Source organism: Nerophis ophidion, linkage group LG01 (assembly GCF_033978795.1).
Source record: "Nerophis ophidion isolate RoL-2023_Sa linkage group LG01, RoL_Noph_v1.0, whole genome shotgun sequence".
Classification (NCBI taxonomy): Eukaryota; Metazoa; Chordata; class Actinopteri; order Syngnathiformes; family Syngnathidae; genus Nerophis; species Nerophis ophidion.
In genome coordinates, this window is record NC_084611.1 from 58,106,527 (window position 1) to 58,126,778 (window position 20,252).

Here is a 20,252-nt window from a genome sequence, read left to right on the forward strand (position 1 = left end):
TAAATAAATAAATAAATAAAAATAATTAAAAATAAATAAAAATAAATAAAAATAAATAAAAATTAATAAAAATTAATAAAAATAAATAAATAATAATAAATAAATAAATAAATAAATAAAGAAGGGTTAAATAATCTGCGATGAGGTGGCGACTTCTCCCGGGTGTATGCAGCCTTCCACCCGATTATAGCTGAGATAGGCACCAGCGCCCCCTGCGACCCCAAAGGGAATAAGTGGTAAAAAATGGATGGAAGGATGGGTTAAATAATAATAATAATAATAATAATAATAATAATAATAATAATAATGATAATAATATAATGATAATAATAAAAATAATAATAAACCGTCACATCCCCTCTCAATCAACATATTTCACAATCAAGCCAAATGCAACAAACACAGTGAAATATAAATGCAGAGGGTAAAAAAATAAAATATATACAATCTGATACATCTAATATTATCACGTTCGGTGCGCATTGCGATGCGCGGAGGTGTCAACTCAAGATGCATGGGACCAGACAAGCAAGTTAGCAGGTAGGAGCTGGATTTCATTTATAAAATGACAAAAGAACACTGATACAAATGCAAAAGAAAGCGCGTGCAACGCACGGGGAGCTAGGTTAAACACCAGTACTCAATAAAAAGTCCACAGCACACAGAAGCTAAGGAGGAACTTAGCAAGCCAGAACAGGACAAACTTAACCAAACGTGCGTGTTGCATAGAGCAAGTGAAGAACTCAGGCAGAACAAAGGGAGTAGGCAGGTATAAATACAGAAACGGTAATCAAAAACAGGTGTGTGCCGGGCGTCAGTGAAGGTGGAACAAATGAAGTTGCTATGGTGACGAATACAAACAAGGAAGTGCTCAAATACTGGGATCGGCAGAGTGCAAAACTTGATCAAAACATACACAAAAGCAAACAACAAACGATCCATGAAGTGGATTGTAACAAATATATCACTAAGCTTTAGAACTTTCTTGTAAAAATCTCCTTCCACGTCTGTCCCTGACACCCGCATATCAGGCTCTGGAAACACTCTGTAGAAACGCTCCCCACCCACACTGCTTGGTGCCTCATTTGACCTGCTGTGACGTAGATTACTATAGTAACCAGTAGGGTTGTACGGTATACGGGTATTAGTATAGTACCGCAATATTAATGAATCATATTCGGTATCATACCGTCTCTGAAAAGTACCGTTCCGCCACACCTCAAGATTTTTTGTTAAAATAAAGCCAATAATACAATTTGTTCTGGTTATCTTTATTCAGAAAAAGTATCAACATAATATTGGTATCAGGACAACACTAGTGGATAAAATCTCACGCAAAAGTGCAGATTCCAACTATTGAAATACTTAGTATAGTTGAAGACTTACAGTCATTAGAAAACCATCACTGCACATCATAATGGCAGCTACACTTTCCATCTTAAAGAAATAAAAATAATTATCTGGGAATGTCCGGCAGGCCGGATTGAAAAGCTTAACGGGCCACATGTGGCCCCCGGGACGTAATTTGCCCAGGTCTGTCCAAGTGGATGCGATATTTATTGGGGAGCCATTGGATTTGCTTTGGAACAGGTGTTATGTTACTAATGGTGTTATGAATTGGTCAAGTGTGGGTGACCCCAGGATGCAGAGACAGGAGACAAGGTGGGATTACAAAAAAATGTAAACATTTTATTAGACAAAAGGGATAACTAAGGGCGATGGGGCAGAAACTCACACCATGTAATCTGGACAAAATAGGTTCCTCAGAGGTCAGCGGGTGAAAGAGCCAGGGCACACTGAGCAAGGCAAGAGTCCAACACAAGAAATCCTTTTACCTCAGGGAGACTAGAAAATAAACACACAAGAGGTTAGGGAATTCAGAACAAAGTAGTGAAAACATACCGGGACTGGTGAAGCAGGTGCAGGCACGAGGTGAGTTCGGGATACAATATCCGGCGAGGCCAAACTGTCCGTGCGGAGCCTAAATACTGCCTGGTTAATTGAGAGCAGGTTTGCCACAAGGTCCGCCCCTACCATGAATTGATTAACGTGGACCCCGACTTAAACAAGTTGAAAAACTTATTCGGGTGTTACCATTTAGTGGTCAATTGTACGGAATATGTACTGAACTGTGCAATCTACTAATAAAAGTTTCAATCAATCAATCAATTGCCGAGGATGAAACACTGATAACACAGGTGCAGAAAAGGAGAAGGCAGGATAAAACTAAAACACAACAAATGGAGGTGGTTCTGGTAATGACACAAGCAGCGGAGTTTTGAACCGGTTGTAGTTTATAGATGGACTTGTCAGGTAAACCAAAGAGTAGAGAATTACAGTAGTCCAAATGGGATGTGACCAGGGTGTGAACCAGAATTTCAGAGCTACTGAGGAAGAAAGACGGGGCGTATATTGAAGTATGCTGACCGAGTGACATTATTGATATGGGACTTGAATGATAAGGCGCTATCCAGGATGACACCCAGACTCTTGACCTGGGGAGAGGGGGAAATTGATGAGTTGTCAATGGAGATGGAAAAGTCATTTAATTTAGAGAGGGATCTGATTTCCTGAAGGCAACCGGAGAGGGAGGAGGGTGGGGGAGACATGGTGGGTTTGGTGGACAGGTAGAGCTGGGTGTCATTCGCATTGCAATGGAATTTAAAAATATAAAATTTACGGAGGAGGTCGATGATAAACAGGAGGGCTTCGAGGACAGAACCTTGGGCTACACCCGAGGAGAAGGGGGACGAATGAGATCTAAATGTTTTGAGTTGGACAAACTGAGTATGGCCATTTTGTGACCCATTTTCAATGTTGGTCGTAAGTTAGTTTGCGATGAGTAGAGGTGTTGTAAACCAATATTGATATTGCATATCAGCAAAAAACAACTATGAGATTATAACAACCTTCATCTAAAACTTCCAATTAGGGTTGTACGCATACTTACCAACCCTATTGATTTTTCCGGGAGACTCACGAATTTCAGTGCCCCTGCCGAATTTCTCACGATTTCCGCCCGTACAACAATATTGGGGGCGTGCCTTAAAGGCACTGCCTTTAGCGTCCTCTACAACCTGAAAAGGAGACTATTATGTATGTCTCCGTTATCCATAGGTTTATCTACAACCCATAATATAGGCAGGCACAGAGCTAAATTTCAGCGTGACACATGAGGACTTTGAATATGACCAATGTTGCTTACTGTGAGGTTTGTTCTCCCGGGATGCAATCGGACTATTCCGGACAAGACTTGCAGGTAGGAACATATTTATATACTCAATTAATCCTACACATCACAAAGACCGGTACCAAACAAAAGAAAGGCATGCGGAATATATCTCAGCGTGTGTTTATTCCAGCTGGCACGTTAATACTCTGACACACAACATCCGGATTCCCATCATGCATTGCTTCAAAACCACGGCAAGTGGTAATGTCCAAAAACACAAATAGAAACGAAGCAGAAGAATGAAGAAGAGACATGGCGGCGACGAGTAAAAAGAAGAAGTACGCTTGCAAGTTCCAAAATGATTGGAAAAAAAATCATCTCAGTTCATCCAGGACAGCTCGAAGGGGAAATTTTGTAGATCGGACTTCTCCATTGAACACGGTGGCCGAACGGATATCTCATTCATGAACGGATTATTTGAAATTATACCATACAAGTATGGTTTTACGGTATACCGGTATTAGTATACTAATAAATAATCCGTACTGTATCACCTCTGAAACGTACTGGTCTCGCAACCCCCCACCGTGCCCGCGTCATCATCACGTTATGACATTGCTGGTTTTACAAGTAGAAGAGCATTTTTCAGTAGCGCAAAATTATGGAGTACTTACAAGCCGACAGAGTGTGTAGACAGAAGAGGAAGAACGGATGCATTTTGGGTTAAAAACTGACGATAAAGGTAAAGTCATAACACTGAAATGCCCAACGGAAGAGGTGCTTTAAGACATGGCTAGCTAGGTAGAGGCTAACGTCCATCCGCCGTTGACAGTGTTTTAGCTACTTCTTAATCACTAATCCTGGTCTCCATGGCGACAAATAAAGTAAGTTTCTTACAAGGGACGAGGAAGAGCTAAACATGCTTCACTACACACCGTAGCTCACCGGCGTCAAAATGTAAACAAACGCCATGGGCTGCTCTACACCTGACATCCACTGTAATGATATCAAGTATAGGCACGTATCTAGTCGATACTACTATGATTACGTGTATTTTTTGGCATCACAAAAAAATGGAAGTTTGTTTTTTTTAAATGTATGTTATGTTTATAAACTCAGGAAATATATATCCCTGGACACATGAGGACTTTGAATATGACCAATGTCTAATCATACTGTCAGGGTTTTCACTGACAGTTTTGGTTATGTTTTAGTTTTCCCTCTGTTTGTGTTTTGTTTCCTGTCAGCGCACTTATTTTTGTTCAGTTTCCTGCTTGCCTCCCCTAGCGCCGTTCCCCTCAGCTGCAACTGATTTCCACTTGGCAACACCTGGTGTTAATCAGTCGGCTGCTATTTATACCTGCCTTGCCCTCCAGTCGGTGCTGGAATATTGTTTGCTCTACGCACCTGTTACATGAGCTGTCTCTAAATGTATGCTTCATGATTGTTACGTAACTCTTGTTTGTTTCATGCTACGGTTCCCTAAGTATTGCTTGTCCCTGGTCCATGCTAAGAGTTAGCTTTAGCTCCAATTGCGATCAGCGCGTTGTGCCTTCGCCTTGTGTTCCGTTTTGTTTGTACCTCTTTGAGTTTCGATAATTATTAAACCATGTTCCTACCTCACACCTTCGTCAGGAGTTGTCCGTCCGCATTTCGGGAGAACAAACCCCGCCCTGACACATGTAACTACTTGGTATCGGATTGATACCCAAATTTGTGGTGTCATCCAAAACTAATCGAAAATGTCAAACAACAGAAGAATAAGGGATTATCACATTTTACCAGAAGTGTAGACAGAACATGTTAAAAGGGAAAGTACGCATATGTTAACAATAAATGAACAAGTAGGTTAATAATTTATTTTCTACCACTTGTCCTTAATAATGTTGACAAAATAATACAATGATAATTGATACAATATTTTACTGCAGACTAATTAGAAGCCTTTGTTCGTTTACTTACTACTAAATGAAGAGTTAAGTTGTCTTGTATGTTCACTATTTTTTTAAGGACTTAACTGCATTAAGAAACATATGTTTAATGCACCATGAATGTTTTGGTTAAAATAAAGCCAATAATGCATTTTTTGTGATCCCCTTTATTTAGAAAAGCACAGAGAAGTATCAGAATAATTTTAGTACCGGTACCAAAATATTGGTATCATTACAACACTATTTCCAATACAAGAACTCCGATACAAGCAGTTTGTTGTAAGACAGACATTGGTCACAAAGTGCTTTATTCACATGGTTAAAGTACAAACAGTACAATCAAAATAAGCAGGGTCGCCATATAAGGGGGAAGGTGATTACATTTCTAAGGGCCCACACATAGACCCCCGTCGCCTCTATGAAAAAATGATGATGCATACACTGAACATACGAATGAATCCAAATTGAAACAAAGCCATAAGTCATACCATATTCTATTTTAAATCATTTTAATAACCGCCTTGGCCACTTTTTAAAAATGGTTTGGTCCACAGACTCCACACACACACGCACACACAGCGGTTTGTCCTTCCCATGTTTCTTCCTCATCGGAATTGAGTGAGTGCAAACAAAGTCCAGCACGGTTTGGATGGCCCACAAAATGCACAAGTCCGGAAACCAGAAAAGAGTTGAGAAGAAGGCCAGGAATAGGAGCAGTGGAGCAGGGGCCCAGGACATAAAACAATGATGAATGAGTAAAACTACTGAGGGTGGCTGACACAATTAGCCTACTTGCTCATTCATTTACTGTCTGTAACATTACCTTTGACGGGGGCCCAGGCTGGAGCCTACTTTAGCGGTCATCTGGCTGAATTACCCTCTGGTCAAGACACAAGTTCATTAAAAAAAAGTCACCAGTTCAATGTGATCTTGTAAAATGTGATAGTAGCAGAGAAGTTGAATAGCCTAAATATAAACCCCGTTTCCATATGAATTGGGAAATTGTGTTAAATGTAAATAGAAACGGAATACAATGATCTACAAATCCTTTTCAACCCATATTCAATTGAATGCACTACAAAGACAAGATATTTGATGTTCAAACACCTTAACTTTATTTATTTTTTTTGCAAATAGTATTTAACGTACAATTTCATGGCTGCAACACGTGCCAAAGTAGTTGGGAAAGGGCATGTTCACCACTGTGTTACTTCACCTTTTCTATAAACAACACTCAACAAACGTTTGGGAACTGAGGAAACAAATTGTTGAAGCTTTGAAAGTGGAATTATTTCCCGGTCTTGTTTCCGCTGTCGTATTTTACGCTTCATAATGCGCCACACAGTTTCGATGGGAGAGGGGTCTGGACTGCAGGCGTGCCAGGAAAGTACCCGCACACTTTTTTTACGAAGCCACGACTGTTGTAGCACGTGCTGAATGTGGCTTTGCATTGTCTTGTTGAAATAAGCAAGGGCGTCCATGAAAAAGAACGGCGCTTGGATGGCAGCATATGTTGTTTCAAAACCTGTATGTACCTTTCAGCATTATTGGTGCCTTCACAGATGTGTAAGTTATTCATGCCTTGGACACTAATGCACCCCCATACCATCACAGATGCTGGCTTTTGAACTTTGCGTCAATAACTGTCTGGATGGTTCACTTCCCCTTTGGTCCGGATGACACGATGTCGAGTATTTCCAAAAACAATTTGAAATATGGACTCGTCAGATCACAGTACCCTATTGCACTTTGCATCAGTCCATCTTAGATGATCTCGGGCCCAGAGAAGCCGGCGGCGTTTCTGGATGTTGTTGATAAATGGCTTTCGCTTTGCATAATAGAGCTTTAACTTGCACTTACAGATGTAGCGACAAACTGTATTTAGTGACAGTAATTTTCTGAAGTGTTCCTGAGCCCATGTGGTGATATATTTTAGAGATTGATGTCGGTTTATGATACAGTGCTGTCTGAGGGATCGAAGGTCACAGTCATTCAATGTTGGTTTCCGACCATGCTGCTTACGTGGAGTGACTTCTCCAGATTCTCTGAACCTTTTGATGATATTATGGACCGTAGATGTTGAAATCCCTAAATTTCTTGCAATTGCACTTTGAGAAACGTTGTTCTTAAACTGTTTGACTATTGGCTCACGCAGTTGTGGCCCCATCCTTTCTTGTAAAAGACTGAGCATTTTTTGGGAAGCTGTTTTTATACCCAATCATGGCACCCACCTGTTCTCATTTAGCTTGCACACCTGTGGGATGTTTCAAATAAGTGTTTGATGAGCATTCCTCAACTTTATCAGTATTTATTGCCACTTTTCCCCACTTCTTTGTCACATGTTGCTCGCAATTCTAAAGTTAATGATTATTTGCAAAACTAAAAATGTTTATCAGTTTGAACATCAAATATGTTGTTTTTGTAGCAAATTCAACTGAATATGGGTTGAAAATGATTTGCAAATCATTGTATTCCGTTTATATTTACATCTAACACAATTTCCCAACTCATATGGAAACGGGGTTTGTATACTGGAAGTGAAAAAGTGTTGGGACACTTCAGCCATGGTAACACAGAAAGTTACCAAAACAGACATAGCGTCCAGACTTGTCCGGTGACTGCATGGCCCGAATGAATCACTGCTGAATGAGTTATAATAAAAAGTAATAATACGTATGAGAAACATTAAGATGGACTTAATAATAATATATCTGTGCTATATTTGTGCGTACACCAGCCTGGAAATAATGTAATAGTCATGACTTGTACCTGTGGAACACAATGAACAACCTTCTTTCCGTCCAGTACGGTTTATGCCCAGTATGATGTAATTGGCCTTCCACCACACTGGATTTGAACCCAGCCATGACGGTGTCATGGAAGTGAATACTTTTCTGACTTTATTTTAAGGCGGCTGCAGCCGTCGTCAAACGCAGCCCTCAAATTTCAAAGCCGCAAAAGTAATTGGACAGTCGGCGACAACATGTTCCCCGGCTGAGTGTTTTGCATGACACACAATCTCGGCCAAATCCGCAAATGTAGAAACACCTTCACACAAAAGTGCAGAGGACTCACCGCAGAAGTCTTCTAAAGTCTTCACCGCTCTGGAATGAGGTTCTTTTGAAGGGGAAACCAGGATTAGGTTGGACCACACTGAAATGAAAGAGAGACATGTATGGCGAGGAAAGGAAAGACTTAAACTGCACGGTATTTGAACCGTGGTGGAGGAAGTCGAGTGGTCAGTTGTTTTTATGGCAATTATAAATACATGCCTTGAAGGAGGAAGGCTTATAATACAACAAAATAGAATATGTTTAGTCACGCTATTGGAACAAAAGCAGAATTCAGAAGAAGGCTTGCCAGTTTAGGTAGTTTTGAGTGATGATCAAAACAAATGATTAAAACACTCCACTCTAAAGTTAAAGTACCAATGATTGTCACACACACACTAAGTGTGATGACATTTGTCCTCTGCATTTGACCCATCCATTTGTTCACCCCCTGGGAGGTGAGGGGAGCAGTGAGCAGCAGCGGTGGCCACACCAGGGAATAATTTTTGGGTGATTGACCCCCAATTCCAACCCTTGATGCCGAGTGCCAAGCAGGGAGGTAATGGGTCCCATTTTTATAGTCTTTGGTATGACTCACAACCTACCGATCTCAGGGCGGACCATTAGGCCACTCAGTAAAATACACTATATTTCCAAAATTATTTGGCCACCTGCCTTTACTACATATATAAACTTGAAGTGCCATCCCATGGAATTTGTTATGGTTTTAAAGGGGAAGGTAACGGCAAAAGACACTAGAGAGAAATGTAGCTCTATAGATGTATTATATATATAAAATGTATATATATAATAACCAAACAATAGAATATAAACTAAGGAAATGGAGTGTGAACGAGGTCCAAAAGTGTATGTGGTGTGAGGCTATGTGTGTGATTAGCTGAGGTGTGTGTTACCACATGTTGTGGAGAGCGAAGTAACACGGAATTCCTTAGGGCAGGAGCGAAGAGACAAGATCCGTGTCCAAGCGGGGAAAGTCAAGGATTGAGGGAGGCAGTCAAAGTCCAGAGGGAGAGCCAGGGAAAAAGTGAGACGCACAGCTCACTTTAAAGACGACGGAGGTTACTGCGGGGACGACACAAGAAAACACGCAGTGAAAACACGGATGGGCAAACAAAGCGAGAGCAGGATTACATGAAGCAGGACGTGGCTTACTGTACTCGAACAGAAGCCTATACTCAAGGCATGTCAGGTTGTCAAGGCTTATGAAGGCAGCTCCTTCATTGCCGACAGGTGTGATGATTGCCGGTGAATGATTGCAGCTGGCGGCTGCTGCAGGGTGCAGACGCGCGCGGCTCGTCCCTCGATGTGCACGCCCGTGAGCGTGTCCCGAGGTGCGCACAGACGGATGAGCAGCGTTGGCAGGAGTCTGAGCCGTAGCAGAATTTTCCAAAATGTTTTGGTATCCTGGAAAATTCAAAGTTTCCATTCACTGGGACTAAGAGGCCAAGCCCAACTCCTGACAGCCCAACGCTTTGCATTGGACTTGGCGATGCATGGCTTAGATGCAGATACCCGGCCATTAAAGCCCATTCCATGAAGCTTTCTGCGTACTGTACGTGGGCTAATTGGAAGGTTACATGAATTTTGGAGCTCTGTGGCAACTGACTGTGCAGAAGGTCTTAGCACTATGCGCTTTAGCATCCGCTGAGCCCTCTCTGTCAGTTTACATGGCTTACCACGTAGTGGCTGAGTTGCTGTTCTTCCCAAACTCTACCATTTTCTTATAATAAAGTTGACTTTGGAATATTTAGGAGCGAAGAAGTTTCACGACCGGATTTGTTGCACAGGTGGCATCCTATGACAGCTGGAAATCACTGAAAGCGGCCCATTTTTTCACAAATGTTTGTAGAAACAGTCTCCATGCCTGATTGCTTGATTTTATACACCGGACTAAGTGATTAGGACACCTGATTCTTATCCTTTGGATGGGTGGCCAAATACTGGCAATATTGTGTATGTTAAATGCAAAAAGTTAAGTCGTTCAGAGTTTCATCATCTTTTGACGAGCAACATACATCGGCCTGGTTTGGGAACAAATAGTTTGGTTACGAATGTCAGATGTCAGGGAAGTGTCTGGCAAACAAAGCTCTGCAAAACAAACACATGCTGACCTTTGACCTGTGCTCTCCTGTGTCACATACACAGAGGTGGGTCGTAACACTCTCCCTTTAAAGCACTTCTTCGTGGTCCACATAACATGCAATGGTGGTTCTTTGGTCAAAATGTTGCATGGATTATGTTTTACAGACCGTCTTCAAGCCGCTGTAGGATGCTCCGTTTATTTACTTGCCTCCACTTCGACAGCGTCTTCTCCCTGTTGTAGTTTTTAGTGCTTCCATGGCGAGCCTACAGGCAGATATAAGTTAGAACTATCGTATTTCCTTGAATTGCAGCCGGGGTGCTAATTAATTTGAAACCTCTTCTCACTCCTGCGCTTACCAAAGGCATGCGCTAAATATTTTAAAACCTCTTCTCACTCCGGCACTTACCAAAGGTATGCAGTAAACATTTGAGTGTGATGTAAGCTTGGACCTTAAATCCTACTGAATAGCTCTTAATCTTCTTCCTTTTATGCAATTTCAAATTACCGGTGTTGAAATCAGCCTCCTCCATTTTGAAAATGATGACAGGGGAAGTGTCACTCGTGACGTCACGAGTTTGACCAGGCGGTGATAGTAAGCATGCGCTAATTATTTTGGGAAGCGAGTTTGACCCAGCAGTAATTCAAGGCAGGCGCATACTATATGCCCTGCGGCAATTCAAGGAAATACGGTATACGCTACTTTGTACAAAACCAGTGAAGTTGGCAGGATGTGTAAATAGTAAATAAAAACAGAATACATCCACCCATCCATTTTCTACCGCGTGTTCCTATTGGAGTTGCGGGGAGTGCTGGAGCCTACAATGATTTGCAAATCCGTTTCAACATATATTTAATTAAATAGACTGCAAAGACAACATACGGTTGAACAGAAAAACTGAATCTTTTTTTGCAAATAATAATTTAACTTGGAATTTAATGACAGCAGGAAGTCGTTTTAGCTCTATTTTTTGTAATATAAAATATGAAACGAGGCGTGTAACTATGTGTACGGTGTGACTATGTGTAGTCATTAACTGAGTGTTACCAGGAGTGTTGAGCGAGAGGCGGAAGTCCAAGGGGGCAAAGCAAGCTCGGAAATCCGGGGACAGGCAGGAGTCCAGGGGCAAGAGTGAGGCGTCAAAAGTGAGTGTCCAGGTGGGAGGTCGAGATCCAAAAAAAGGGGCAGCCAAGGAACCAGAGGTGAATACGGAGGTCGACGGAGGAATGCTGCTGGAACACGACACGGAACCACGACGCAAATGAACATAGAGCTAGATATGTCGGCTTACTGTACGGGAACTAACAGGTAGCTACCTTCTGGCCCGTAACGCAGGTTTGCTCTGGCTTAAGAAACCCAGCGTCTCATCAGCTTCAGGTGTGCAGAGTGCTGATTGATTGCAGCTGTGCACCGGCACAATCCGGACTGTTTTAGGCACAAAGTTCAAAAGCCAGAATCTGTGATGTGATGGGGGTGTATTAGTGCCGGTGGCGTTTCCGGGTGTTGTTGATAAATGGATTTCGCTTTGCATAGTAAGAGTTTTAACTTGCACTTACAGATGTAGCGAGAAACCGTAGTTACTGACAGTGGTTTTCTGAAGTGTTCCTGAGGCGATATCGTTTACACACTGATGTCACTTCTTGATGCAGTACCGCCTGAGGGTTCAAAGGTCACAGGAATTCAATGTTGGTTTTCGGGCTTGCTTAAGTGCAGTGATTTCTCCAGATTGTCTGAGTTTTTGATGATATTACGGACCGCAGATGGTGAAATCCCTAAATTCCTTGCCATGGCTCGTGGAGAAATGTTGTTCTTAAACTTTTCGACAATTTGCTCACGCGTTTGCTCACAAAGTGTCGACCCTCGCCCCATCCTTCTTTGCGAATGACTGAGCATTTCATGGAAGCTGCTTTTGTACCCAATCATGGCACCCACCTGATCCCAATTAGCCTGTTCACCTGTGGGATGTTCCACATAAGTGTTCGATGGGCGTTTCTCAAATTGATCTCAGTCTTTTTTGCCACTTGCGCCAGCTTTTTTGAAACATGTTGCAGCCATCAAATTCCAAATGAGCTATAATTTGCGAAAAACAACAAAGTTTACCAGTTCGAACGTTAAATGTGTTCTTGGCAGTCTATTCAATTGAATATTAGTTGAAAAGGATTTGCAAATCATTGTATTCTGTTTTATTTATTATATACACAACGCGCCAACTTCACTGGTTTTGGGTATTGTACGTTTTTTGACTACCCGACCCAACACATTTTTAATTTCATTTGTCATTTATAGGTATTTCACGTTGTTTTCTGAATGTTAGTATGTAATCATTATCCATACAACGAGTTTGATGTTTATATTTCCGAGTGTTTATAAGTGATTCATTTGATTTTCATGATTTCTTACTGGAAGAAAAAGTTTTTTTTTTTTTTTTTTTTTTTTAACTTTTGGCACAGATTACTTTACCAATGAAAACCGAGGTATCGCCCATTTACACAGATTCATTATCCACACGAAAAGAAGTCCGGCCAAGAAGTAATGACTCTCTGAAAATTGGCAACAGGCGCAACAAACAAGACATCTCACCCCTGACACGCTCCCAAATCACCTCGCTCTTTTCAGCAAGAGCACTTTGCAGGGGTGAAAGTGTAAACAGACAAAAAAGGAGGAGAATTAAGAAGTTTGGACGAAGGAAACAGCTGAAACAATGTTGGCTCTGGTGGGAGGAAGTGCTGATGAGCAAAGATTAAAGACTGAAAATAAACACATTTCCTCTCCAGACATGGTGAGATGGGCGTTTGAGTTTACAAAATCACTTTACTTGACACGAAAGGGGCAGGACACGGTTACTGCAAATTTACACCATGTTGATTTTCTGCGGACTGAGTTGAGTCTGCAGCGTTGCAAACAAATGTCTCTCACATTGATGTCAGTCAAAATCATGCATTAATAATACTAACATTTTAGTAGACATTTACAAGCGTTGGTAGATCAGGGATCTCCAACTTTTTTTCCACCACGGACCGGTTTAATGTATGCATTACTTTCACGGGCCGGCTTTCTACCTGTGGCAGATAAAAACAGCAAAAAAATGTTCCTTTGGCTACAATCTGAAAGTCAAGTCGGAGAAAATGTGGTATGATTGATAGATAATTGATGCAGTAGAAGAGATAACCAATAGCTTAGATAGTAAGAAATATGCAGCTGGAATTTACATGGATCTGAGTAAAGCATTTGACACCATTAATCATCAAATATTACTGAAAAAATTATACAGATATGGAATAAGGGGAGTAGCTTTGACTTGGATAAGGAGCTATTTAACACAAATACAGCAGTTTGTGAAGATGGGCGAGTTTACATCTGGGCATTTGGACATTGCTTGTGGGGTTCCACAGGGATCCGTTCTTGGTCCCAAGTTATTTAACTTATATATTAATGACATATTTACAGTATCAAATGTATTAAAATTAGTCATATTCGCAGACGACACTAATATTTTCTATTCTAACGATAATTATACAAATTTTGTATCCACCCTAAATAATGAACTTGCAAAATTAAAAACATGGTTAGATATAAACAAATTATTCCTTAATTTAAAGAAAACAAAAGTTATGTTATTCGGCTATTCCAATCCAGGACCAGCAATAAATATAGATGGCGTGATTCTAGAAACGGTGTCAGAAAGTAAATTCTTAGGAGTCACTATTGATAATAAATTAAGCTGGAAACCACACATAAGACATATACAAAGCAAAATCTCCAAAACCATCTCTATTATCAATAAATCCAAATTCTTCTTAAATTACACAGCTCTGCATTTATTGTATTGTTCATTGGTCTTGCCATATCTAAATTACTGCATAGAAATCTGGGGTAACAACTACAAAACTTCACTACATCCCCTGGTTACACTCCAAAAACGTGCAATAAGAATTCTACACAAGGTGGGATATTGTGACCACACAAATATTTTATTTTTACAATCTAAATTATTAAAACTGCCTGATCTAGTTGATTTTAATAAAGCTCAGTTACTATTTAAAGCAAACAAAAAGGTTCTACCTGCCAATATTCAAATACATTTCAAACACAGAGAAGGAGTTCATAATCTAAGGGGGTGTAGTATCTTTACTATTCCAACAGTAAGAACTACGAGGAAAAGTTTGTGTGTGTCTGTGCGTGGAGTGAAACTTTGGAACGGATTGGATGTGGGGCTCAAGCAATGTTCAAATGTCCATCAGTTCAAAACAACATACAAAAAAATGGTATGGGCAATGTATATGAATGTGAACATGGATGCCAAAGTGTTAAACTCCATCACTGGCTACTAATGATTATTATTATTATTATTGTTGTTGTTATTATCATCGTCATCATCATCTTCATTATCTTATATGTATTATTGTCATAATTTATTGTCATTGCTATTGCTATTGTTCATATTGTTATTATTATTGTTATCATTATCGTTATTATTATTGTTTAGTCATTGTTGATATTATCATTATTATTATTATTACTTCTATGACATCACCCAACTAGTTAAACTATATGAATTAGTATCAATAGGAGGAATACATTGAATTGTGTGTGTGTGTGTGTGTGTGTGTGTGTGTGTACAAACAATCCTATATGCAGTTTGAGTAATACTAATATTCTGCAAATGTAAAAACAAATATGAATTCTGACTAAAGAATTGGTGCCGATGGAAACTAAGAAAAGGGATTTGGGTACACTATCTGGAGTACAGGGCAGGCGAGTGGGGGATCTTATGTTCGTGGATAACTCCTCTGGCAGGGGGCTCCCCTCGTCTCTTTTAATGCACAGCATAGGACACATAGCAAGAGTGGTCCTCAGGTCCTGTTGATCAGGGGCAGTAGCTCCACAGCCACAGATCCACTTTTAACCACTAATATCACAGTCAAAATGAAAGCTTGTTCCCATAGGCACCATAAACTGTTAATAATGTTTAGACAAAAGTGTATATTATATATACTATTATATATATAGTATTTATAGATGTGTGTGTGTGTGTGTATATGATGGACATATGTGTATTTTGGGTATATGCATTTGTGTATGTATGTGATTATGTGTGTATGTGTATGTATGTATTTATTTTTTTTAGCGTGGGGGTTTATACTGTAGCCTCCCGAAAGAGTTAGTGCTGCAAGGGGCTCTGGGTATTTGTTCTGTTGTGTTACAGTGCAGATGTTCTCCCGAAATGTGTTTGTCATTCTTGTTTGGTGTGGGTTCACAGTTAGGCGCATTTTTGTAACAGTGTTAAAGTTGTTTATATGGCCACCTTCAGTGTGACCTGTATGGCTGTTGACCAAGTAGGCATGGCATTCACTTGTGTGTGTGAAAAGCCGTCGATATTATGTGATTGGGCCGGCACGCAAGGGCAGTGCTTTTAAGGTTTATTGGCATTCTGTACTTCTCCCTACATCCGTGTACCACTCTGTACAGCGGTGCTTTAAAAAGTAATACATTTTACTTTTTGAAACCAATCCCGATAATTTCCGATATTACATTTTAAAGCATTTATCGGCCGATAATATCGGCAGTCTGATGTGTCAAGAAAGTACTTCATATTTTCTCACTAAATGTAATATATGTACTGCTTGAAATTGCACACCTTTTTAAACTTTAATAGTACCCAATATTACAGTATATTCCAAACATTTTGTGTCTAAGTAAAAATAAATACCTAAATATCTGCTTGACTTATGTTTTACAGCAAACTACCCATCAAATTGATAAAAACGACGATAACTTTTTACGGTGTTGTTTACAGCACATGAATTGAAAAAAACTACTGTTTTTTTTTTGCGTTAAAATTCTGTTGACTGATCTGCCAAATTTTTTACTCTAAAATCTTGTTTTTAACTGTGTGTGACTGTTACCATTTCAGGGTCGCGGGGTGTACTTGTGCCTATCTCAGCTCCACACGGGTTGAAGGCGGCGTACACCCTGGACAAGTCGCCACTATATTCCACTATGTTCCGTTAAACAGCTAATGGTAACATAAGCTGGCCGGTGTTTTTTTTGTTACATCTTTTGGTTTGGAAAAATGGACCTCACAGTAACATTTTCCAAACAGAATATATAACAAGAACACCGGCCTGCTAGCTTATGTTACCATTATTGGTTTAACACAGATGTCGGCAACCCAAAACATTGAAAGACACAAATTGGACCATAAATACGATAAACAAATCTGTCTGGAGCCGCAAAAAAATTAAAAATGCCATATATAAGTCTTATAATGAAGGCAACATATGACGTAAGTGTTTATGTTAGCTATAATAGCCTACTATCAAAATGACGCAGGTTGCAAGGGGAAGCAAATCTTCGTTGACAGAAATGTTGAAATTGAATATTTATCCAACACATTTTAAACATTAGAAACTATTAGTAAATCAGAGGCTACTCAAAAGGTGAGATAACTCCTGGAAATCACTGGCGTTTGATGGCCAAAGGTATAGATGTGTGGCAGGCTGTCTTCTTGTAACAGATTTATTACAATCTTTGGCAAGCTAGGTATTGTTTGCTGTGGTCTGGAACAACGTGGCACACAAATGCAGCCAATATTACATACAGATAATGATAATAAGACATGCAAAACTAAATTATATACAAAGACGATAAAAGTAATGGATATTAAATGAGCTCAAATATACCTATGAATGAGGCATAATGATGCAATATATACTCACAGCTAGCCTAAATAGCATGTTTGCATTGACTAGCTAGCAGTCATGCGTTGACCAAATACACATGACTAGCACTCCAAGTCAATAACATCAACAAAGCTCAACTTTGTGCATTCATGCACAGCATAAAACGTTTGGTACACAAAATGAGACAAAGAAAGGCTGGAAGATTTTACATGTAAACAAGCTGTTGCGTCACAATCCACACTATGGTGAGCTCAAGAACCGCCAAAATTAGTAGGACAAAATAAGGATGTCCGATAACATCGGACTGCCGATATTTTCGCCCGATAAATGCTTCAAAATGTAATATCGGAAATTATCAGTATCTGTTTCAAAAAGTTAGATGTATGACTTTTAAAATGGCGCTGTGTACACGGACATAGAGAAAAGTACAGAGCGCCAATAAACCTTAAAGGCACTTCCTTTGCGTGCCGGCCCAATCACATAACATCTCCGGCTTTTCACACACAGGAAAGGAGTGAGGTTAGGGTTGAATGGTCCATCCTCGTTCTATTCTCTGTCACTGTCTTTTTTTGGACATTACTACTTGCTTTAGTTTTGAAGCAATGCATGTAGGGATTCTGGATGTTGTGTGTTAGTGTATTAAGGTGCCGGCTGGAATAAACACACGCTGAGAGATAGCTCTGTGCCTGCATACTTTATGGGTTATAGATAAACCTATGGATAACAGAGACATATGATACATAAATGATAAATGGGTTGTACTTGTATAGCGCTTTTCTACCTTCAAGGTACTCAAAGCGCTTTGACACTACTTCCACATTTACCCATTCACACACACATTCACACACTGATGGAGGGAGGTGCCATGCAAGGCGCTAACCAGCCCCCATCAGGAGCAAGGGTGAAGTGTCTTGCTCAGGATACAACGGATGTGACGAGGTTGGTACTAGGTGGGGATTGAACCAGGGACCTTCGGGTTGCGCACGGCCTCTGTACCACTGCGCCAATAATAGTCTCCTTCTTGTTGTTTGTGCAGTTACGCACTGAGCTCCAAAAACCGTAGATGTTATAACGTGACTGGGCCGGCATGCTGTTTATAAGAAGGAAAAGCGGACGTGACGACAGGCTGTCCACACTCAGGTCCGGCTGGAAATCGGGAGAAATTCGGGAGAATGGTTGTCCCGGGATATTTTCGGAAGAGGCACTGACATTCGGGAGTCTCCCGAAAAATTCGGGAGGGTTGGCAAATATGGACCAGGCATGAAGCGAACAATGACGCCAGGCCGAGTGTGGTGAATATCATGAATAAATAGCTCTCTGATTAGTGCTCGGCAGCAGGTGAACGTGCCGGACACTAATCAGATGCAGGTGGAAATAATAAGTAGTCATGATAACTAACAAGGGTGCATAAAAACAGGAACTAAGGGAGTGCAAAACTTAATAGAACAACAAAAACATGATCCGGACCACGGATCACAACGTTAGTGCACCAACCCCAAAAAAAACTCCCTCCCCCCATTTACACACGTGTGCATGTGTTATCATGCATACCTAATTAGGTACGAGAAACAGTGGGAGGGCGGGATATACTGTGTGGAATACAATTGAAAGTTGGCGCCTTTTAGCATACTTGCCAACCCTCCCAAATTTTACGGGAGGATCCTGAATTTCAGTGCCTCTCCCCAATCTCCCCAATCTCCCCAATCTCCCGAGTTTGGAGGTCTCAAGGTTCCAAGTATGTTTGAGGTTTAAGTGGTTTAGAGTGACTAGGGCAGGGGTCGGCAACCCAAAAATGTTGAAAGAGCCATATTGGACCAAATATACAAACAACAAATCTGTCTGGGGCCGCAAAAAATTAAATGCCTTATATAATGGGACAAGTGGTAAAAAATGGATGGATGGATATATAAGTGTCATACTGAAATAAGTGTCTATAATCAGAATCAGAATAGTTTTTATTGCCATTGTTTGAGAACGGGTTCACAAAACTAGGAATTTTTCTTGGTGCAATTGTGCAACATAGAAAACATGTAAGTCAGAATACGTAATAAGATGACCTGTAAGTGAGCTATCAGATCTTGTTCTTGTTCATGTGTCTGATGGCCAAGGGGAAAAAACTGTTGTGGAGGGAGGTGTGGGTCTGGATGGACCGTAGTCTCCTGCCTGAGGGGGAGAGGGGAGAATAGTTTGTGTCCAGGGTGAGAAGAGTCAGCTGTGATCTGATCCACACGCCTCCTGATCCTGGAGGAGAACAGGTCCTGGAGTGATGGGAGCTTGGAGCCAATCACCTTTTCAGCAGCATGTACGATGCACTGCAGTCGATGTTTGTCCTGGACTGTGGCGCCGGGGAACCACACGGTGACGGAGGAGGTGAGGATGGACTCGATGATGGCTGAATAAAACTGCACCAGCATCTTGGTCGGCACCTTAAGTTTTCTCAGCTGCCGCAGGAAGTACATCCTTTGCTGGGCATTCTTGATGAGGGAGCTGATGGTCGGCTCCCACTTGAGGTCTTGGGTGATGGTGGTGCCCAAGAAACGGAAGGAGTCCACAATGAAGATAGGGGTGGGGGAGTCAATCAGGGTGAGGAGGGATGGTGGGGCTGTGACTTTCCTGAAGTCCATGATCATCTCCACTGTTTTCTGGGCGGTCAGCTCCAAGTTGTTGCGGCTGCATCAGGACGCCAGCCAGTCCACCTCTGTCCTGTAGGCGGAATGATCGCCATCTGAGATGAGCCCGATGAGTGTAGTGTCATCCGCAAAATTCAGCATCTTTACCGACTGGTGACTAGAGGTGCAGCAGTTTGTATAAAGGGAGAAGAGCCAGGGGGAAAGTACACAGCCCTGAGGAGTACCATTGTTAGTGGTTTGACTGTACGAGACAATCTTCCCCAGCCGCACGTGCTGTCTTCGGTCTGTCAGGAAGTCATAGATCCAACTGCAGAGGGAGTCGGGCATGCTGAGCTGGTAGAGTTTGTCTTGTAACAGTCCAGGGAGGATGGTGTTGAAGGCAGAGCTGAAGTCCACAAACAGGATCCTGGCGTAGCTTCCTGGGGAGTCCAGATGCTCCAGGATGAAGTGGAGGGACAGGTTCATTGCATCATCCACGGACCTGTTGGCTCTGTAGGCGAACTGCAGTGGGTCCAGGAGAGGGGCGGTGATGTCTTTGAGGTGGGGCAGGATCAAGCGCTCGAAGGACTTCATGACCACAGACGTCAGCGCAACCGGCCTGTGGTCATTGAATCCTGTGATCCTATATTAGCTATAATAGCCTACTATCAAAGGCTGACGCAAATCTTCGTTGACAGAAATGTT

At 41.3% G+C, this 20,252-nt stretch overlaps 1 protein-coding gene and 1 long non-coding RNA gene across 2 annotated transcripts in view; one reads left to right on the forward strand and one right to left on the reverse strand.

The window, feature by feature from the left end:
- The window catches only part of LOC133557524 (insulin-like growth factor-binding protein 4), a 119,748-nt gene that overhangs the window by 50,573 nt on the left and 48,923 nt on the right, over nt 1–20,252 (forward strand). The window lies entirely within an intron of this gene.
- LOC133557523 (uncharacterized) overlaps nt 1,251–20,252 on the reverse strand; it is a 22,606-nt gene continuing 3,604 nt past the window's right edge. The window contains exons 2-3 of the long non-coding RNA XR_009807785.1: nt 8,179–8,256; nt 1,251–1,845 (exon numbers count right to left, since the gene is read on the reverse strand). This is a non-coding gene — a long non-coding RNA (uncharacterized LOC133557523). The remainder of the gene's footprint in view (nt 1,846–8,178; nt 8,257–20,252) is intronic.